We start from the raw sequence: 17,570 nt of genomic DNA on the forward strand, positions 1-17,570 counted from the left end.
GATCCCGGATCCTGCCATCGAGCCTGATATTGCCATTGAAATGAATACAGTTGCGAATCCTTTATTGAATTCAACTGCTGGTGATCCTCTTAATGATACTGAATATACTTACCCCACTGACTTGTCTATGCCTGATTTGGAGACCCGTGTGGCTAATCAATCACGTTTTTAATTTGACACTGGCTCTACCACATCAAAGTCCCCTTCAAAAATTTTTGCTACCTGGTTTAAAAAACTTTTTTTGATACCCCCTTGCACTTATATTTGGCTGGTGCTTTTTTCAATTTTTTTATTCATGTCCATCGGATTTGTGGTGTATTTTTTTCGTTTTGTGAATGGACACTACGTTCAAAAAAGAACTTCAATTAGACTAATTGATGGAACTTTGGCCCCCCACTCCTCTTCGCACATCATGAAGAGGGACCAGACATTTATGAATATAACTGCTTGGCCAGTTTTAGATGGGATTGTATGGGATGCTGTAAAGTTCCAGATTCATGGACCCACAGAGGCTATTAATGTTCCCAATGTACTCTGTGCTTCTATGAGGGATGTGGTTAAACCAAATATTCGCTCTGATGATTGGGACGTTCAAGCCGTAGAGGCTTTATTTTCCAATTTGAAATATTATGCTGCTATTGATGCTGAAGATTTGTATCTAGATTCTGCTAACTATGGTGATTTATTCTGTTACAAACATTTTGGCAATCACTTTCTGCATAAGACAAATACATTTAGAAATGTGGTTAACTACACACAGTGGGAACATTGTCCCACACCTGTTGAAGGCAACTCTAAAACTCTTTTGGAAAGGGTTTCTTATTTTACTGATTTTGATCAATCAAACCATAATGCATTTTATTTTAAGATGACTGAGAAGTCCTCTTCCAAGGTTAGACTTACCTACACAAATTTACTGTATTCAAAGTTGGCTGTTGAGGGCTATGAACTGTGGAAAGATACTGTTGATCTTAAATCTGTTTGGGGTACTAAAAGTTGGCAATTGCAGGGCACAGAAGATTTGCATCGTGCATGTCTCATCCTGAACCGTATGTTGATTCTGAATGCTACTATTTCACAAACCACCGGCTTGGGATTGGCTACTTCTAAAAAATTAAATGTTCCTTCATTTCCTGATTTGGGTGAATACCTCCATTGAAATAATTACACCAGTACTTCCCTTAGTGATTTACAAGCCCTGTTGAGCAATTCCTCTTTTAATGTTTCCAGCATTAATCCCGAAGGCTGGTTGCTACGGCAAAAAAGTGTAGATCCCTGCCAGCACCGTTTTCTGTGTCTGACCCCTGGCTATACGAGGGTTGAGTCGATCCCCGTTTTCAGAGTCAACATTCGGTTACCGCCTACTCTGTAGGCAAATTGTGTCAGAATTGGCTCAAACACTCTACCTCAGCATCAGTTAAATCACATTTGTCTAAACTGACTGACGCCGTTGATTTGAATGATTTTGTGAAAGGTCCTGCAGCAGGCAGATCGAAAAGATGGATATATGCTGCTTACAACGAAGTTTGGAAATTGCCCCAAATTGAAGCTGCTTCTAGGCTCCGAGCTTTTGATCAGGCCAATTTAGAAAAAGTGCTGGCCGTTGTAGATAATAACATTAACACTGTTTCTTCCCATATTTACACATTAGATAATATTGTTTCATCTGTTGTTGATATTGTACAAGAAGAGGTTGCAGTTCTGTACCATGGACAAAATCAATTACGTTCTATAATGCAGTTTGCTTGGACTTTTCAAACGTTTAAATCTGGGAAGGTGCCGTGAGATTACATGAACAAGACATCTTTATCTTTTCCTTTTAATTTGACTGTTAAACCACAATTTATGTCAATGAAAGATGCCACGTTTTCACTGCTGCATATTGAAAAACTGGGACCGTTACCATTTTCAGTGGCCGAGTCGAATTCTGCAGTTTAGCTCATCCATAGGTTAATAAGTCTACCTTTCCCCTGTTTAAATTTGAGTCATGCATGAAACACTATGCCATAGGCAGATTTGAACCTTTAGGTAGTGCTTTTCAACAAGAAGTGTGGAATCTCCCATTTACATACAGGTGCTTGAGAGAAGGAAAATAAGTTTATTTAAAAGGTGAAGACTGCTCTTCCACACCGGATCAGTCTTTAGTCTGTAGAAATCTGCAATTGCACGGTTCTTGTATTATTACGGCACCGAATCTTGCATGTGTTTTGAAAGGCTCCCCCACCCCGGCTATTACACCAACTTTCACGCTGCTTGCAAACGGTAGTTATTTGCTATTAAATAATGAAGATTGCTGTGGTATGCTCGCTGGTATTCCGTATATTGTTACAGTTTCCCAATGTGTAGTTTGCTGTAAGAATGTCCTGTTTCCTCCTCCACATGGGAGGCTCGATGTTTCCATCTGGCCTTCTATTCCAACCTTGAAAGCTGAGTGTAACAAGATGAGTCGAATAAGAGCTCTTTTGTCCCAAAAGGAAGTCACCCTTACATCTGCGCGTGAAACGTTCGTCCTTCACGTTGCAAACACTCGCACTGAGGTACATGCCTTATTTAATACCGATCTGCCCCTGCATTTTGGTGCTTTGATTCACACAATCTTTAATGCCTCGTCAACCACGGGCCTGGCACACTTTTTTAAAGTAGTAAGTTCAGGCCTTGTGACCTCATTCCAAGCTGTATTTGGTGTGATCCCAGCATTTTTCATTCGATTTTTTCAAGCATCTTCAGCGTTATCCCGTTAATTCTCGCTTTGGGAGTGGGAGTACTACTGTTAATTTGTTTACTCCAAAATGGATGAACATTCTGTGACCCACGACGATCTGCCCCGGCTGCTCCAGCTTAATAACCGGATACTTAAATACTATGGATCGCTACCTCTGGCGACTCTGAGTGTGGCGTATGGTTTATCTTTCCGGTTCTCATATTTTACTTGCATGCAGCCTGTTTTCCATTGCCTGGATTGTGGATTTGAATGGGCCCTGGATTTGTGTCTCTTCAACACGGTGTCTCCTGACCCGGATTTTAATCTACTAATGAGTCCCTTAGTTTCACATGAAGTACATTATTCTGGTTTCGGGATTATGGCCAGCACAGCGGCACATGGGGTCCTAGGCAATTGGAACATATGGACTGCGGCCAATGACTTTCTGGCGCGCAGTTATCTTGAAGAAAGCCCGAGTTGTCCTCTGATGGTGATAGATGCTCCGGCTATTTAAGAACATGTATGTTCATTTCCATTACTGAACTGGATGGCTGAAATGTTCATGGATGATTACAACGACTTCCTGTTGGAGGCGGCTGCGACATACAGTGCCTATACGCTGTTGGAATGAAGTGAGATTTTTTTCTGCTTCATTAACACGTACTGAACTCGTGATTTTTTTTTCAATAATGTATTAATATTTTCAAAAGTTTTTTTGAGGTCTTGTTCACACCATGGCCACTCATGAATGTTTTGACTAAATTGTTTACTTTGTAATTAGAATTGTTACTCCCAATTATCAAGTTTGGCAAAATTTCTGAACTTGGTTCTGTCTCATTTGAACTTGAACTATGCGTTCTATGAATCTTGCCCCCTTTATTGTGCGTTCTCCGATCAAGGGAGGGTGTAGGGTGGCCTAAGGCCTGTTTTGCACGCATGTTATGTTAGCATGGCTTATTAGAAGTTTTAACGCCATTTTACATTTTGCCGCTTTTGCACACAACACTGCATATAGCTGTTTTTATAAGTTAGGCTTCGTGAAGGTCTACACATGAGGAAAGGTTTGTTTTTGACATCTCTAGACTTACATCGTGCCCCTAGTCTGCACAGTGAGTGCTAAAGCCGTCAAGGTTAACATAACATGGTAGCTGTTGTTCGACATGATCGAGTAACGCTTTTTAGACACAACAATTTGGCAGCTGTGAGCCAACGGAAATTCTGGTGCCCTTATTATTGCACAGCTGCTATTATTTCACACACTTGCAAGATTTTCCCTTTCCAGGGATGCAGAGAGCTTATGCTGATCCAGATGTGATTTACTCTTACTGAGCGGAAAGGTAATGGGGTCCCCCAAACAAGCTTAAGAGACCTTCTTTAGTTTATAATACATAGTTACTATATAGGAAGGGTGTTAAAACTAGGCGCTATAAGACCTGTTTTCACCATCATTGTAATATGATTTCTCCTTTTGTATTTTATGGAATTGTAACAATGCTGACCATATTATTTCTAATCATATGTCTGCTTAAGTTGGCTAAGATACTGCACCTGAGATCATGTCGTTAAAATAAATGTTTTAACCTTACTGTGTCTCTTATTTACTGCTGTTGTGGATTGGTACGAGAGTATAACAAAAGAGTGTTCTCACTTCCCACCATTCCTGAGTTTGTACTAAGTCGCATGTTCTAGGTTGTCTAATCATTGGTTACTTTGCTATAGGATGAAGAGCTAATGTGACACTGATGCTAGCTGGTTGGGGTTTTTCTAGGTAATGAGGTGAGTTTCTGGTAAACCACAATTCACTGATGTCCTAGGTCTCTGTGCACAGTTCTGTGGATGAGCAGGATCCTCGCAACAAAATATATATATATATATATATATATATATATATATATATACACACATATATATATACACATATATATATATATATATATATATATATATACATATATATATATATATATATATATATATATATATATATATATATATATATATATATTACCTACTGGCGGTCGCCTGTAGGTATATATAGTTAGGATTTTTTCTCTATGGGATTTTTGAAAATTCTATGTCTAATAACTTTGGCGTTTGTGGACGGAATTGGCTGAAATTTTCAGGAAAATGGCACATTTTGTTTCTGAGCAGCCCTTGAAAATTTGGGGGGGGTTCGTCAAGGGGGGGCCGAGAAAAAAGGGGGGTCCCAAAACGTGTTTTTAACATTGAGTTTTCCATAGGGCGGTTGGCCTCACTTTTAGCTCGAAGGGCTGAATGGATTTGCACGAAACTTGGCAAAATTGTAGGGACTGGTAGCCCGATGTGCCTTTTGTAGGTCTCAATATATGTGCTTCAGTGGATTTTGAGAAATTAACGTTCAAAAAAAGATATATATCTGTAACAGCGGACCGGGCAGCGCTCCAGTTCGCGTACTTTTCGCGCAACGGAGCTTTGTGAAGCGAAGCTGATTGGTTCTCCGGCGTCTGTAAACATTCCAAACAGTCCGTAGCGGCCGCCATCTTGTCTCTCGGTAGGATCGAGAGACAAGAGGAGGCCAAAACGAAGGGGCAAATGACCATAAGGGGGCATAGTAGATCCTCGCTGACCCCCTAGGTTTGATGTGGAGGTTTTAAAAGGGCCCCGCGGGGCAAAAAAAAAATATAATAATAATAATCGAACGGCTGAATGGATTTGCACGAAACTTGGCAAAATATTAGGGACTGGTAGCCCAATGTGCCTTTGCTAGGTCTCAATATATGTGCTCCAGTGGATTTTGAGAAATTAACGTTCAAAAAAAGATATATATCTGTAACAGCGCTCCGCTTCGCGTACTTTTCGCGTTACGGAGCTTTGCGAAGCTGATTGGTTCTCCGGCGTCTGTCAACATTCCAAACAGTCCGTAGCGGCCGCCATCTTGTCTCTCGGTAGGATTGAGAGACAAGAGGAGGCCAAAGCGAAGGGGGAAATGACCATAAGGGGGCATAGTAGATCCTTCCTGACCTCTTAGGTTTGATGTACCATTTTGCCAAGTTTGGTGTAATTCCGTTCAGCCATTCAGGCTGTAGACGTATGTAAATGTCCTATGGAAAATTGCATGGGGAAAACACATTTGAAAGTGTTGAAATTTAGAACCAATTAAAATGTTACTTTGGTTTTGTATTTGTGTGTGATGAAAGTTAATTGGTTATGTATATATGTCAAATGAGAGGAAACCACAGCCATTTTGTGATACTACTGTCTGAGGTACATTTGTGAGGAATTTTTGGTGGTGAATTTCTGGTGTTTGATTTACACAGTACTAACACTTCTCCTACTTTTAAAAAGGTGAGTTGTTAATTTGTAAGGGGAACTATGTTGTACACTTGAAGATAATTTGAAAAATGTTTTCTGTTATTTATTTGCAGTCCTTCTGTTATACTAAATACTTGATAAAGTTAGTTTTATATTATGTATTACTAAAAACGATAAATGAAGGTGATTATTTTTTTCTGCAATTTACAGCAAGCAATTTCAAAATAAATGGCTCACAATGAAGAGACCGTGGCAATTTCTTTGTAAGGGGAACTATGTTGTACACTTGAAGATAATTTGAAAAATGTTTTCTGTTATTTATTTGCAGTCCTTCTGTTATACTAAATACTTGATAAAGTTAGTTTTATATTATGTATTACTAAAAACGATAAATGAAAGTGATTATTTTTTTCTGCAATTTACAGCAAGCAATTTCAAAATAAAATGGCTCACAATGAAGAGACCGTGGCAATTTCTTTTGAATTGTCCACTACATTGATTGAAATTGAGAGCACCAATAATGAAATATTGTCACAAGGAGGAGATGACTTGTATGATTCCATTAGATTGATTGAAATGGACAGCACCAATAATGAAATATTGTCACAAGGAGATGACTTGAATGATTCCACTACATTGATTGAAATTGAGAGCACCAATAATGAAATATTGTCACAAGGAGGAGATGACTTGTATGATTCCATTAGATTGATTGAAATGGACAGCACCAATAATGAAATATTGTCACAAGGAGGAGATGACTTGAATGATTCCACTACATTGATTGAAATTGAGAGCACCAATAATGAAATATTGTCACGAGGAGATGACTTGAATGATTCCACTACATTGATTGAAATTGACAGCACAAATAATGAAATATTGTCACAAGGAGGAGATGACTTGAATGATTTTTTTTGATCAATCTGTTGATGGCGAATTTATCGAATGTTTGGAGACCATAGAGTTACAAGAATCATCATTGCAGACTTTTCATGAGGAAATTGCTGATGAGGACATGTTACTAGTTCTTTCAAATTTAGAAAATTCTGAAGAATACATTTATATTTAGAAATCAAAAATTGTTTGAGACATTATTCATTTTTATTTTTAATTTATGAGGTTGTAGCGAAGTGATTGTAGTATAAAATGAGACTTATAGTATAGAGTGCAACATTTTTATGTTACATGGTAAGTTTACTCATATTTACTTCCCTTCTGCCACTATATTATCTCCAATGTGTATTTGACATCTCTTCTTCATCTCCGGCCTCCTTTCTCTCACTGTGTGTCTCCGATGCATCTTATCGCTGCTATTTTGTGTAATTACAGAAGAGAGTAAAATAAAATAGTTCGGAACGTGAAAAGGGGGCAAAGTAGAGTACCCCTCACTCCCTAGGCCTTTTTAGGCGGTCCCAAAAGGATCAGTTTCTGCTTTCCTGAGAGATTATGGTATGAGTTCCATATACCACAATAATTTGCATTACAACATGCAAGATATCTATCTCCTATTACCAACTTTTGGAGATATTCGCGCTAAGCGCGAATATCTCCAAAAAGTAACACCTGCCCTGAGCAGTTCTTAGCCATGTTATCCAATGGGAGGTGGATAACATGGCTAAGAGCATTAGCTCGGTAATGCATGAATATCGCTGACTTTTTAGCGATATTCATGCATTGCGGCCGTTTATTATCGCATTTGCGATAAACCTTGATAATAGCAAGGTTTATCTTCGATAATTTCTGACGATGCTTAGCGGTAAAAAATTCGTTGGTAAGCATCGTTAGCGATAAATATCGCTTAACTTTGGTAATATGCACCAACGTCTGTTAACGTTCGATTCGAAGGAAATGAGGAAGTGTTGAAAAACATTGTCTGCGCCATCTTGCCTTTTTTGAAATGCCACACTTTTGTCGTGCACGGCAGCCATTTTAGATGCCTTGACCAGACCCACTCTCTGCACGCTGTCAATTCGTAGCATGGCTCCCCACCCTCGCAAGCATCTTCCCCAGGCACTGGTCACCCCCGCTCTCTGTCTTATGCATCGGCAATAAACCTCCCCCCATCTGCGCTGCTCTTCCCTGAAAATCACACTCTGTGCCCGCCCGACACCTCCCTTTCGCCCTATTCACTACCGCACCCTCTGACACTCCTCTTCCTCTGTGTCCGATTGTCCAGGCTATCACCTAGCCCTGCAGATGTAGTTTATGGCCCCAGCTGTAAAGAATCACCCCTCTTCAAAGGAGTTATAGTAGATCAAGGCCCACACCCGATGAGATCCGTCACACCACACGTGTTCCTACTATCTGAAAACCATCCTGTATTGTGATTGGGGAGGGGACCGAGCCTGAAGCGGAAGATTCCAGGAATGACTCTTTGTACATCAAAGTTTTTACAATTATGTGTCACATTAAAAATATATAGCACTCCAACAAAGTAGTAGGAATATAAAACTTTAATAACATATAAATATATACAACAAAACAAAAACAGTAAAAACATTTAAACAACGAAGAGACCGTGGCAATTTCTTTTGAATTCCTGATGAGGACATGTTACTAGTTCTTTCAAATTATGAAAATTCAGAAGATGTTGCCTGGGGGTGGGTCGTCAGTAGCAGTCTGTTGTGCGAATAGTTCCAAGGCAGCAGAACGCGCTGAAATCTAGATGGCACGAAAGTGATGTCTAGTAAGTTGCCGCCCAGCAAATAACGGCGTGGGGCGCCGCGGGGGTGAGTGAGTCCAGTAGGCACCACAGCTATTCTTACCGGCATTGCAGAATTACTGCTGGGGACAATGCCTGTGCTGTAGCAGGGTCACAGCAGAAACAAAAAGGATTCTGTTGAAGATGTTGTTGGTTTTCAATTTGAAAACAGTTCTGGTGTCAACTGCTATGCTAATGTAGTGGTTAATGTTTTGTTTTCTCTAGAAAATGTAAAAGAGGGGGAGGCAGTCCAAAGTTCCGTTAAAAGGGCAAAGGAAAGGATCGGTGGTTTGAACTATCAGTCAAAAAGGGGAGGGGGTGCAACAATTTTTCCTACCGGGTCACACTGTGCTTTCACCGGAACTGAGGTCTGCAGGATTCTAGTAATTCAAAGTGAGGCTGGCGCCAGCATGGGAGCGCCGACGTCCCGCGGATACAGTTTCGTCACTCCACGGGCGATCATGGCAGTCATTCCCCATCGGGGGTCGGAGACTCCCGCGGCTCCTCTAGAATCTTCAAGGTCGTGGAGGACTACGGTGGTGGAGTCAACCAGTGACCGGGCCATTTCTTTATGCTGGGCCCGCTCTTGCCAGGTCGACCGCCATTTTGAGAGTTCGGTAGCTACTGGCGATCGCGGGGTCAAATGAGCGGACGGGCTCCACCCTGCCGGGCGAGACGTTGCAGCATGGCCACAGTGGAAGAACCCTTTTCCGGGCGCCTGGAGCGCTGAGGGTGCAGCTGGGAAGCCTCCACCTGGGGAGGCGGGAGAGGCCTGTTCGCACCGTCTCTCCCTCCCAGTGCACCCCACGGCGTCTCACTTGAGATTTGTTATGGCCGGACCAGGCGATGAGGACGAGGGGGGGGGGGTCGGAGGCATGTGCAAGACATCCCCCCCCAGTAATGTCGCAGCCATTATTCAAGAAAGAAGAAGTGTCCCGTCCGTCTTCGGGCCGGGCTTCCGGTAGATGTCGGCCGGACGCCCCTGGCTCTGGCCCCATGAACGGGTTTCTTGGTTTATCGGCTGCAGCCGGATCCCGTCGGCCTCGGCCCCCCGACCGTTGGTGGCCGGACCGGAAGAGCATGTGGCGGGACTACCTGCAACTCTCAAGGGCCACCGCGGCCGGACTGGGAGAGAGAGGGGAGGGTCGAGGAGACATTCCCCCCCCCTGCAACTGTTCAGCGTTGTAAAGGCAATCCCCTGGCCGGGTCCCGCTGGCCTCGGCCTCTCCTCCGGCTACACCCTACGTTAGGATCTCCTGGCCGAGGCGTGGCAGCAGGACCCGCCTTATATGGGCTGCTCCCGGCTGGGCGTAGCCGCAACCCTGCCCCACCTTGGAAGTTTCCAGAGTGGGGGCGGATGTTCTACTGACTTGCATTTTCCCTAGTCTATCGATTTTTTTGGCGTGGCAGGCGGTGGGACAGCGAGGGGTGATTTGGTTTCTCTTACTGTTTTTCTGGTCTCTCACCACTGGCATATTTTAACATTTTCTTGTTTCTAGGACATTAATAGGTTTTATCATTACGTTATGTTATCGTTTCTTTGTTCGTTGTTTAATAAAAGTTCATGTTCATCAGTGGCCTACTGATTTTCGTTTTCCTATTCTTTTCTTTCCAGGTTGTTTCATGCTAAAGTTTCTGTTAACAGGATACAGTGATCACTTCGTTATTATTGCATATGTCCTTTTCACTAGGGGTGCTCTCTGGTCGGGCCAGATGACGTATCTCTAGTAAATGGTCCGGGTGAAACAGGTGCATCAATCAGTGGGGAGTAGATAGGCATGACAGATTACAACGGGGGAGAAAGGTCCGCATTACGTACCCTTTCACTATTTGCAAAGATTTTCCTACGTATATTTGCAAACAGGGAATACCTCCAAAAAGAACCAATTCCCAAACAGTCAATGTTTGGGGAAACAATCAATCAATGAGGAACGAAATAGGCACGACGTGTTAAAGGTTTGCGTTACCTACCCTTCACTATCTGCAAAGGGAGAGAGAATATTCCTATTCTTCCTCGTTTGCAGACAGAGAAGATTCTTAAGAGAATCAACTTCGAACAATTCAATGCTCGATTCAAACAATCAACAAGAGGTACTGTGAACACAAATGAACGCCGCTTATGTACATACACATTGGTATTATCAACAGGTTGTTCCTAATGTTTCTATTTTAGGGAGGTCAAAAAGAGATCCCATTAGTGGCCTACTGATTTTGCTCGATTCCTTTTGTTTTTTTACACGATTTTTCGCTATCTGCAAAGACTAAACAGAGTATTGCGACTCTGTGCTTGTTTGTAAATAGAGAATGAACCAAAGAGAACAATCAATCAAATGGAGAGAGAAGCAGGCACGACGGATTACAACGGGGGCAACGGGGGCAAAGGCCTGCGTTAACTACCCTTCACTATCTGCAAAGAGAGAGTACTCCTAATAGAAATGAGGGGTGGGGGGCAGCATTCAAAGCAGATCAGTGTGCATAAACACGAAAATGTTTTTACTTACCACGTACTTGACATTCGACAGCTTATGATATTTGCTATTAAAAAACCATTGAAATTCACTGAAAAAACCATAGGTTATAGACCATATATAGTTAGGAATTAGCATTTAAAAAACCTTATTTTACTCACACAAAACCATTGAAATTCCATATATAGTTAGTTGCACTAACTATATATCGCGCACCCGCAATCCACTGCTGATCATGTCACATATTACATCATTCATGACATGGTCAGTGACATCACTGATGACATCACTGATGACATCTCAAATGACATCACTGATGACATCACTGATGACATCTCATTTGACATCATTCTTGTGCTAATACGATAAACCTCTTCAGACTCTAATATAACCTTAGATACACTCAGTGTATACAGACACTCACACACTGCCACTCATCCATGGAGTTACTCACACACCCAGTCAGTCATGCAAAGAAACAATCTCACCTCCATTTCTTCAACTATACAGTTAAACACACCTTACTTATTGAAACATATACTAACACATATTTACTCTCTTATACAATCCCTGATACAAGTTCACAATGATCGATACAACCACTCACTCATTCAGTGGCTCTCATGCACAGTTATTTATATATGCCAACTCTCACATGTACTGTGTTTAACATATGTACTTACTATGACATGTAGCATTGAGATATCCATTCACTCATCAATACACTCATGCACACAGTCAACTGCCCATGTAGCTGTTTCCACATGCAGTCTTGAACTCATACACCTAGTGAATAAACTGCTCACACATCTATGCATAGAGTCACACACCTTCCAGCCACCCCCACACAAACTCAATCTCCCATAGAAATACTTGGGCAACCAATTAATAACACATATAGCCTCTCGTATAGCTAATGATCAACACATGCAGCAGTTTACATCACAACAGACATAATGATGCACAAATTAAGACAGTTTAGTCACTAACCCATGCATTCAGTGAGACACATTTAATCACTCACTCATACAGTCAGTCACGCACCTACTAAATCCTTCATCCAGACACTTATACATCCACTCATTCTTCAATATGTAAGACATATTTTAACTTTACAGAAACATACAGTCACTGGATGTTGTCATCAGTGATGTCATCAGTGATGTCATTTGAGATGTCATCAGTGATGTCATCAGTGATGTCACTGACCATGTCATGAATGATGTAATATGTGACATGATCAGCAGTGGATTGCGGGTGCGCGATATATAGTTAGTGCAACTAACTATATATGGAATTTCAATGGTTTTGTGTGAGTAAAATAAGGTTTTTTAAATGCTAATTCCTAACTATATATGGTCTATAACCTATGTTTTTTTCAGTGAATATATATATATATATATATATATATATATATATATATATATATAAATATATATATCTATATATATATATTACCTACTGGCGGTTGCCAGTAGGTAGTTATAGTTAGGATTGTTTTCCATAGGAAATCCGCAACATTCTATTGGGAATAACTTTGGCACCGGTGGACGAATCTTCGCGAATTTCTCAAAGAAGATGGCCCGCTCCGCTCTGCTCCTTTCCTGAAAGTTTGGGGGGGATTTGTCAAGCGGGGGCCGAGATATTCGGGGGTCCCAAAACGTGTTTTCCCCATGTTAATTTCCATAGGGCAGTTGGACTCACTTTTAGCCCGAACGGCTGAATGGATTTCCACCAAACTTGGCAAAATTGTAGGGACTGGTAGCCCGATGTGCCTTTGCTATGTCTCAAGATATGTGCTCCAGTGGATTTTGAGTAATTTAGGTTAAAAAATATATATATATCTATAAGAGTGCCCCGGTACGTGCACCGGGGCGCGTACCAGCGCGCTACGCGAGTTCACGAGTGGAAAGCTGATTGGCTCTCGGGTGTCTGTCAACATTCCAAACAGTCCGGAGCGGCCGCCATCTTGTGTCTCGGTAGGATCGAGACACAAGAGGTGGCAAAAACAAAGGGGGAAATGACTAAAAGGGAGTAGGGTAGACCCCCCTGACCCCCTAGGTTTGATGTGGGGGCCATAAAAGGGCACCGGGGAGCGTACCGGGGAGCGTACCATGGGGAAAACCCAGTGAAACAGTAAAATAATAATTTAAGCCACTGTTCTTTTCTTACCCTTCCACACCCCCGTTCCTTTACTACATTTTCTTCGCATATCCACATTCCCCATGTTCACTCTCCTTCTCCTCACTCTCCTTCCCCACACTCACCTTCTTTCAGTCCCCCTAGTTCACTTCCCTTCTCCTCTCATCCCTTTCTGTGCTTTCTCACTCATTTTCTTCTCGTTTATCAATGTACTTCACTTCACTTACTCTTTTTCATTTTTTTAAGAACACAGCTCTTTGATGAGAATTGGAGGTAGTTCTGAAAAGAACTTTTTATTTTCTTCTGTTTTTCTTTTTTTAGAACAAAAACAAAAACAGTGATTGGGAAACTGCTCAACAGGAGCAAAAAACCAAAACAAAATTAGGGCTGGGAACGGCAGCGATGGTTATCCAATGCTCGAACCATGAGCAGAACACTTTGTTCCCCATAGCAAAGTAACTGATCGCAATATCTGCATTTAATAACGCCTTTATTAAAAGCAGGCTGGATGTTGGAAATCTGTTCTTGTGATTGCTCCCTCCCTGATGCAGTTTGTCCTCCGGTTGAAGTAGAGGCCCCATCACTGGGAGCCTCTCGTGCCAGAGCCCTGACACTCTCCCGGGCAAAGTTCTGGGGGTGCCTCCTCTCGACATGTCGAATCATCGTCGAGTTTCCAAATGAATACTTCTTTCTGGGGTCACCCCGTGACAGGACGGTTTTACAAATCCTGCACTCCACCTTTGGAGCATTTACTTTTTTCTGATCAGGTGGAATGGAAAAAAACTTTCATATGAAGTGTTCTTTTATTTTCGGCTGAGGAACCTCTTCATCCAGAAATCCCTATGACTCATCTTCACTGCTGGATGCTCTGGCAGCCATGGTAATAGAAGATATTAATTCAGCAAAGAGCCGACAGCAAAAAGAGAGGTCTTGCAGTCACAAAAGTGAAAGAAGAAGTGAAGGAAATGGGTGGGGATTTCATTCCTTCTTAAAAAAAAACTGTTATCAACCAATGAAAAGAATTATTTTCAGGTCACATGACCCGACGCGCTTATGCTACGCGCCCCGGTGCGTGCCCGGGGGCGCGCCCCCGCGCGCGCCCGGCGGCGCTTATGTTGCGCGATCGTATGCGCTCGGCGCTTCCGGGTGCGCTTACGCCGTGCGTCACGATTATGTTTTCGTTCACGGCAATAGTGCTAACGGGACGCTCACCGGTACGCGCTCCGGTGCGCGCCGCAACACTGTGCTTACCTGTGCGCTCACCGGTACGCGCACCGGGAGCACACCAAGGCAAAAAAAAAATATATATATATACATAAAAAACATAGTATTACATAAATATACAATATAGGATTCATTATAAAAAATATTACATTTCATACCTATAGAGATTTGCTATTAAAAAGACTTTGAAATACACTGTAAAAAACATAGGTTTGAGGCCCTATATATAGTTAGGAATTAGCATTTACAAAACCTATGAAATTCACTGAAAAAACCATAGGTTTCGCACCAGTTATAGTTAGGAATTAGCATATAAAAAACCTATGAAATTCACTGAAAAAACCATAGGTTTCACACCAGTTATAGTTAGGAATTAGCATTTAAAAAACCTATTAAATTCACTGAAAAAACCATAGGTTTCACACCAGTTATAGTTAGCTGGAAATTTTACTCGCATAAAACCATTGAAATTCCCATGTTATAGTTAGTTGGACTAACTATAACTTGCGTGTGCAATGCACTGCTGATGACGTCACATATTACATCACTCATGACATGGTCAGTGACATCACTCATGACATCACTGATGACACCATCCTTGTGACAGAGTGACAGACCTCCTTTCACTGTAATGTAACCCTTGAAACACATATTCAAAAATAGAAACTAAAATTTTCAAAAAAATGGAGATACCCATACCAGTTACAACAACCAATTCAATCATTCCACCATCTATATACACATCCACTCATTCACCAACAGTTCTATATAGTCACTCATACATATACTCACTCATCATATGTAGTGATACACCTATACATCCTGTTACACTCCGACAGTCATCCAAAAGATACTCTCACACATACTCACACATGCAAATAAACTATTAAACATCCATTTATTTGCATATACAGCTATACACACACTACCACCTTACTTCTAAGGAAACTTACACATACTTTCTCTCTTAAACAATCACTTATAGAAACACATACTTATTTAAACAGGAACTCTTACAATCCCTCACTCTCACATATACTCACATATATACATCAATATTCACATATACTAGATTAAAACATATGTAGTTACTGATAAAGACACTAGTGAGACAGTCATTCACTCACTAACACACACATATACACACTCATCCACCCCTACAGTCCTGCACATATGCTGTCTTCAAAACACATACAAAGAGAGAGTCAGTCATTCATGCATCTATGTGCTAAGTAATACCCCCACCAAACCATACAAACACTCATACTGATACTAAGAAAAACATCTAATAACCCATATACATACACATGTAGCTACTCACCAACCCATGCAGCCACTTATACACAAAGTGAAACACTAATACATATATTTAAATATTTAAACATTACTCTCTAATATATGTATTCACTAAGATACACTTAATAAACCAGTTAACCAATCCATTTTTTTTTTTTAAAACATCCATATAAACATTTATTCTTCCATCAACTTTTACATATACATATATAACACATATTTATTTTAAAAAAAGACACACATTCACTGGATGGTGTCATGAGTGATGTCCCTGACCATGTCATGAGTGATGTAATATGTGACGTCATCAGCAGTGCATTGCACGCGCAAGTTATAGTGAGTCCAACTAACTATAACGTGGGAATTTCAATGGTATTATGCGAGTAAAATTTCCAGCTAACTATAACTGGTGTGAAACCTATGGTTTTTTTCAGTGAATTTAATAGGTTTTTTAAATGCTAATTCCTAACTATAACTGGTGTGAAACCTATGGTTTTTTCAGTGAATTTCATAGGTTTTTTAAATGCTAATTCCTAACTATAACTGATGTGAAACCTATGGTTTTTTCAGTGAATATATATATATATATATATATATATATATATATATATCAGCAGCAGCTCGCAACCTTTCACCCGCGTTACAGCACGGAATCACGGGCGCAGACCAACTTTAGTGCAAGCATTATTTGGTGTGAACTGTGAACAATAAAATCACCTTGTAAACGGATTCCTGAGTGCGCAATTTATTGCTTTGAAGCAATCTTGGATTTAATATTGGATTCGGCTTTTGTGGTCCGCCGAAATATCTGCGCCACCTGACTTGGGAGAGAGGATCTCAGCAGGACCCTGCTTTGCTACTTTGGATATATATATATATGTATATATATATATATATATACACTGAAAAAACCATAGGTTATAGACCATATATAGTTAGGAATTAGCATTTACAAAACCTTGAAAATTCACTGAAAAAACCATAGGTTATAGACCATATATAGTTAGGAATTAGCATTTACAAAACCTTATTTTACTCACACAAAACCATTGAAATTCGCATATATAGTTAGTTGCACTAACTATATATCGCGCACCCGCAATCCACTGCTGATCATGTCACATATTACATCATTCATGACATGGTCAGTGACATCACTGATGACATCACTGATGACATCTCAAATGACATCACTGATGACTGAATTTCAATGGTTTTTTAATAGCAAATATCAAAAGCTGTAAAATGTATTCTTCTTTTAAAGGAAAAATATATTTTATATGTATTTAATATAATTTTTTTATGTATATAAATTTTTTGAGGGAACGAATTTATCAACTATCATGCTGAAGAAGAGTGTGGGGAAAAACACATTTACATTTAAATAACCCATATTAGAACATACAAAATATCTACAGAGGAGACGGTGTACATTGAATTTTAGACTCTTCATTGGTACCTCCATGTTGGTACTTACATCACCCACACAACACCCACACAACACAACAGCTCTATTCAGAGCTACCCTACCTCAAAGCACTCTAAAATATTATTTTAATATTTCCCTTGGTGTTCCCCTTGTTACGCTTTCCGGAACGCTACCCGGTGCGCGGACCGGGCGCTAACCGTGCGAAAATTTGAAAAAAAAGGGTTTTTTTTTTACATATATGGGCCTCCTCAGCCACCCTCAGAAAACCTAGGGGGTCAGGATATGTCTCCCGTGCCCCCTTATACCCATTCCCAA

Source organism: Lissotriton helveticus, chromosome 5_1, assembly GCF_964261635.1.
Source record: "Lissotriton helveticus chromosome 5_1, aLisHel1.1, whole genome shotgun sequence".
NCBI lineage: Eukaryota > Metazoa > Chordata > Amphibia > Caudata > Salamandridae > Lissotriton > Lissotriton helveticus.